The following is a 6,000-nucleotide window of genomic DNA, read 5'->3' on the forward strand; positions in this document are numbered from 1 at the left end:
TTTTCTAGACCAAGTAAGCATGCTTCGTTATTTTTTTATTCTTTTTTCTTTTGACTCCACTGACTCTGTATTTTCAAATAGCCCGTCTTCAAGCTCACTAGTTCTTTCTTCTGCTTGATCAGTTTTGCTGTTGAGAGATTCTGATGCATTCTTCAGTTTATCAATTGCATTGTTTAGCTCCAGAATTTCTGCCTGACAATTATTTCTCCTTTTTATTATTTCAGTCTCTTCATTAAATTTATCTGATAGGATTCTGAATTTCTTCTTTGTTTTCTCTTGCATTTCATTGAGCTTCCTCAAAACAGCTATTTTGAATTATCTGTCAGAAAGGTTACATATCTCTGTCACTCTGAAATTTGTTACTGCTGCCTTATTTAGTTTGTTTAGTGAGGTCATGTTTTCCTGGATGGTACTGATGCTTGTGGATGTTTGTCAATGGCTAGGCATTAAATAAATATTTATTTTTTTCTAATCCTTACAGTGTAGGATTGTTTATATCCTTCCTTCCTGAGAAAGTTTTCCAAGTATTCAAAGGGAATTGAGTGTTGTAATCTAAGTCTTTGGTCACTGCCTGGCAACTTTTATCATTATTTTTCATCAATACGTGTTGACATAATTTGTAGTTTTCTCTGTTTTTATTTTGCCTGCCTGAGGATCATTGAGATTCTTGGATCTCGGGATTGGTACTTTTCATCAAATGTAGAAAATTAGGAGCAGCAGTGCCTCCCTAGTCTCACAGATGCCACTGCCGCTCTGACCCCTTCACTCCTCAGTTGTGCAATGGGCACGTGCAACAATGAGAATGAGTACCTCTTTAATGTTATCCTTATTGGAGATTCTGGTGTTGGAAAGAATAATCTCCTGTCTTTATTTACTCAAAATGAGTTTAGTCTGGAAAGCAAGTGTACCATTGGTGTAGTTTGCAACAAGAAGCATCCAGATTGATAGGAAAACAATAAAGGCACAGGTATGGGATAGAGCAGGGCAAGAGTAATACCAAGCTATAACATAAGCATATTATCATAGAGATGTAGGTGCCTTATTGGTTTAAGACATTGCTAAACATCTCACATATGAAAATATAGAACGATTGCTGAAAGAACTGAGAGATCACACTGATAGTAACATTGTTGTCATGTTATCATGGACAAATAAGAGTGATTTACGTCATCTCAGGGAATTTCCTACAGTTGAAGCAAGAGCTTTGGCAGAAAAAAATGATTTGTCATTCAATGAGACATCTGCTCTAGACTCTACAAATGTAGAAGCTACTTTTCAGACAATTCTAACAGAGATATCCCACATTGTTTCTCAGAAGCAAATATCAGACAGAGCCGAAAACGACAAGTCCCCAAGCAGTAATGTGGTTCCTGTTCATGTTCCACCAATCACTGAAAACAAACCGAAGGTGCAGTGCTCTCAGAACATCTAAGGCATTTCTCTTCTCCCCTGGAAGGCAATGTATAGCCCATTTCTCAAGTCTGAGATTTAAATATTGAGGAAAACAAAAACCACCCAGTAATAGGCCCTGGAGACAAATACTTCTTATCTGAGGAATTTAGAAGGAAGCAAAGACCAACTGTTGACCACAAAACAGGCAAAACTTATCTGAAGAATTTAGGAGTAATTAAACTTCCCTAGTATCCAAAGTTGGCATCTAGTTCCAGGTCTCTTTTCAACTTAAAGTTTGTAAGTAACTAGACTTTCTATATATCTCCAGAATGCCATGTCAAAAGTCACTGTGTAATCCTTGCTTGACATTAAGGCACCAAAATTACTATAAATGTAATCATTTATTATGACCTATGTGGCTAGTATGGTCCCAGTTACCCTCAAGCTTCTGCCTTAAAGTTCATAACTACTACTAAGGAAAAATCCACCACGGTGCACTCCGTTCTCTCACTGAGGTGCCTGCTGCACTCTCTGGCAACTTTGTAATAGTGGTTTCCTTTTTCAAACCTATACTGTTGTCAGTAAATTCTTTTTACCAACCCATGAGTCAACCACTTCTTGATGCTGGGGCTCTGATACCTGGCCTGGCAAATATTTTTGTAATTCCTGTGTCATTTTTGTATCTTATTACTTCATACTTATGAAATTTTCCATATCTTCAGTGCTTTGATTTTAGTTTTATAAAATTATCCACTTATCTGGAATGATTGCAACCTTTTTCATGCTATGTCTTCACTAGACTTAGCTTAATCTGTGGAATGTTTGGATTCCTCAATTATTGTTTACTTTTCATTCTGGAAGCCCATCACTATAGGACATAATAGAACTTGATCACTAGAAGCTCAGACCTATTGGTCTTGATCAAATCAAACTAAGAAGACGGTAGAAATAAGCTATCATTTTGCCACAGAACAGCTTATAGGTAATATATTCTTCTCTCAGTACAGTGTATATTTCCACAAATGTAAGGTGGCCCTATAAACAGCAGGATTTTGAGAGCTTAAAAATGTTCTATTATTCTGGAAGTCAATTTCTAAAATGCCTTAATAGATTTATGTAGTTTAGTAAATTTTGTTTTTTAATTTCTGTAAGCATCAAAGTTGATTAGAGAGGGGGGCATGTTTTTTTCTGGAGAAGAATTATCTAAACAAACACAAAAGATTTGTTATGGTTTCGTGAGTAGTATGTTTATGGGGCCATACGTTAAATAATGTTTCCCATCAGGCTGGGAACTGGTAAGACTAGTGGAATCCCATCCGAGGTGGGTGCCTCTGTTGCAATGATCAGGCAGCCCAAACCATTTAAGCAATCTCACTTTCCAGCAGTAGATTATGTGGCATTTTATTACTCAGGCAATAACTGGTTTAATACTAGTAGTATCAAATTTTGAAGTGTTAATTTTGTCTTAAAACCTTCCAGTGGCCAGGCGCGGTGGCTCAAGCCTGTAATCCCAGCACTTTGGGAGGCCGAGACGGGCGGATCACGAGGTCAGGAGATCGAGACCATCCTGGCTAACACNTCGTTTTTTCATGGAGTGGGATTATGTGGGGCTTATATTTGTATTTTATGTATTTATCTTTTTATAAGGGCATTTTATCTTTTAAATAGGAAAAACAAACATGTTCCCAGTTTAGAAATCTTAGATAAGTTGCTAATGTGTACTGTGAGAATTCTCTACCCAACTGGGAATCCCCATCAAGGCTCCTAGAATTGGAAGCCTTTGCTCGTTTGTATTTTATCTGATCTTAGAACACTGTAGTCTACCTACTTACTAACTTTTGAGTCAGCTTTAAAAGTTGAGACATAACCCTGATTCTCTTGAATGGGATATTAGATATTATTCAATATAAATTACTTTTTGGCCAGGCGCGGTGGCTCAAGCCTGTAATCCCAGCACTTTGGGAGGCCGAGACGGGCGGATCACGAGGTCAGGAGATCGAGACCATCCTGGCTAACACGGTGAAACCCCGTCTCTACTAAAACTACAAAAAAAAAAAAAAAAAAAAAAAAAAAAAAAAAACTAGCCAGGTGAGGTGGCGGCGCCTGTAGTCCCAGCTACCCGGGAGGCTGAGGCAGGAGAATGGCGTGAACCCGGGAGGCGGAGCTTGCAGTGAGCTGAGATCCGGCCACAGCACTCCAGCCTGGGTGACAGAGCGAGACTCCGTCTCAAAAAAACAAAACAAAACAAAACAAAACAAAACAAAACCTTCCAGTAAATGAAATGAAACCTAGTTTTATGACCATATCTACCAGCAAGCATGGATAATTATTTTGACAATGCTGATATTTGAGTTTTGCAGTATATTATGGAATATGGTTCAGTTAAATCTTTGGTTTCAGTGTGTCTAAAGAATACAATGACGAATTTCTGCTCAAATGGTACCACTTAAACGCATGCATTCTCTTAGTATATGAAAGGTTCTCATTCAGAAATGTGCATACTAATATTTAGTTTTGCTTTCTTGTGGATAATATTAAGCACTTAGCAGTTTTCGGGAAGTTGTGTCAGCTGTAATGATACTACTGTTCAGGTTAGTGGGATATCCCCAAAAATATATATATGTGGGCTTGCTTAGATTACTATGTTTCATGATTAATCTTTTGTCTTTTGCTTTGCTCAGGATGTGTGGGGAACATGGAAGGCATTGCTGTAGTCGGTCACCTGGGTTTTCTTCTATAGCCATTTTATTATTTTAGTGTATGGGTTATGAAGATACTATTATCTATTGGTGAATTGCTAGTTTGTATTTTTGCATACTCTGTAACTTGATGTAACTTGATTTTTTAGTTATTAATTTGGGACATATTCACATTCTAATAAACAGTTATGGGGATTTAGAAAAGAAAATTAGTAGTCATTTCATGAAGGATTTTCTTTGCTGCCCCCTTCCATCCTCCTAATCTCCCTTCTAATTTTACAATTGCACAATTGTCAGACTGCTAATTTTGATTCACAGATCACTGAGAAACTATTCACTTTTAAATCCTCTTTTCTCTCCATGCTTCAGTTTAGATAGTTTCTATTTCCTGTGTTCATTTCAGGTATTCTTTACCTCTAGAAATTCCAATTGGATCTCTTTTTTTTTTTTTGGTTTGTTTCCATTTCTCTCTTTATTGTGTTCATGTTTTCCTTTAGATCATTGAATATATTTATGGCAACAATCTTAAAGTCCTTGCCTGCTAGTTCCAGCTTCTCTTTCATTTTTGGGTCTCTATATTCAACTAATTTTTCTCCTTGTTAAAGGTCATATTTTCCTACTTCTTTTCATGTTTAGTGAGGTTTTCTTTAAATTTGTTGTTAGATAGAGTTTAGATTTTATTATCTTCCTTTAACGAATGTTGAGCTTTATCCTGGCCTGTAGTTAATTTATTTGTGGATCAGTTTGACCCTATTAAAATTTGAATTTAACCTCTTCTAGGATAGGTCTCAGTGGCTTTTACCTTAAAGCTAAATATTCTTATTTATAAGATGTGGAATTGGGACCGGACACAGTGGCTCACGCCTATAATCCCAGCACTTTGGGAGGCCAAGGCAGGTGGATCACCTTAGGTCAGGAGTTTGAGACCAACCTGACTAACATGGTGAAAACCCATCTCTGCTAAAAATACAAAACTTAGCTGGATGTAGTGGTGGGTGCCTGTAATCCCAGCTACTCAGGAGGCTGAGGCAGCAGAATCACTTGAACCCAGGAGGCAGAGGTTGCAGTGAGCCGAGATCCCGCCATTGCACTCCAGCCTGGGCAACAGAGTAAGACTCTGTCAAAAAAACAAACAAACAAAAAAAGCCTGGAATTTCTCTTTGTGGTGATTTTGTGATAAGTCATCCAAAACATTGTGAGCTCCTCAGTTCATAGCTCCATGGAAGTTGTTCTTTTCCCAGTATTTATTTATTTATTTACTTTTTGTTTTATTTATTTATATTTATTTATTTAATTATTTATGTTATTTATTTACTTTTTGTTTTATTTATTTATATTTATTTATTTAATTATTTATGTTATTTATTTATTTACTTTTGCTTAGACTAGGTTATCTTACCCTATGCTGAGTACAGCTTAGTATGTAGAGACAAAGACTCAAGAGGATCTTCATACATATTTCTGGAGCCTTTTCTCTATAGAGAGAGGATCTTCATACATATTTCTGCAGCCTTTTCACTATAAAGTGCTCCAAAAATATGTATGAAGATCCTCTCAAGTCTTTGTTTACTTATTCCTCTCACTCTCCTTTCTTTCTCTTTTTTTTTTTTTGAGGCAGGGTCTCGCTCTGTTGCCCAGGCTGGAGTGCAGTGGCATGATCTCGGCTCACTGCAATCTCTGCCTCCCATCCTGGGTTCAAGTGATTCTCTGACCTCAACCTCCCAAGTAGCTGGACTACAAGCGCACACCACCATGCCCTGCTAATTTTTTGTATTTTTGGGGAGAGATGGGGTTTCACCATGTTGGCCAGGCTGTTCTTGAACTCCTGGCCGCAAGTGATCCACTCACTTTGGCCTCCCAAAGTACTAGCATTACAGGCATGAGCCACTGTGCCTGGGCTCACTCTCCT

The 6,000-nt window shown here is 37.6% G+C and overlaps 1 pseudogene; it reads left to right on the plus strand.

Annotated features, from left to right (window-relative positions):
* The first annotated feature begins 768 nt into the window (after window positions 1-768).
* Window positions 769-1,432, plus strand: LOC108519218 (ras-related protein Rab-11A pseudogene; annotated as a pseudogene).
* The last annotated feature ends 4,568 nt before the right edge of the window (window positions 1,433-6,000 follow it).

This window comes from Rhinopithecus bieti, unplaced genomic scaffold (assembly GCF_001698545.2).
Source record: "Rhinopithecus bieti isolate Rb0 unplaced genomic scaffold, ASM169854v2 scaffold_48366, whole genome shotgun sequence".
Taxonomy (NCBI): domain Eukaryota; kingdom Metazoa; phylum Chordata; class Mammalia; order Primates; family Cercopithecidae; genus Rhinopithecus; species Rhinopithecus bieti.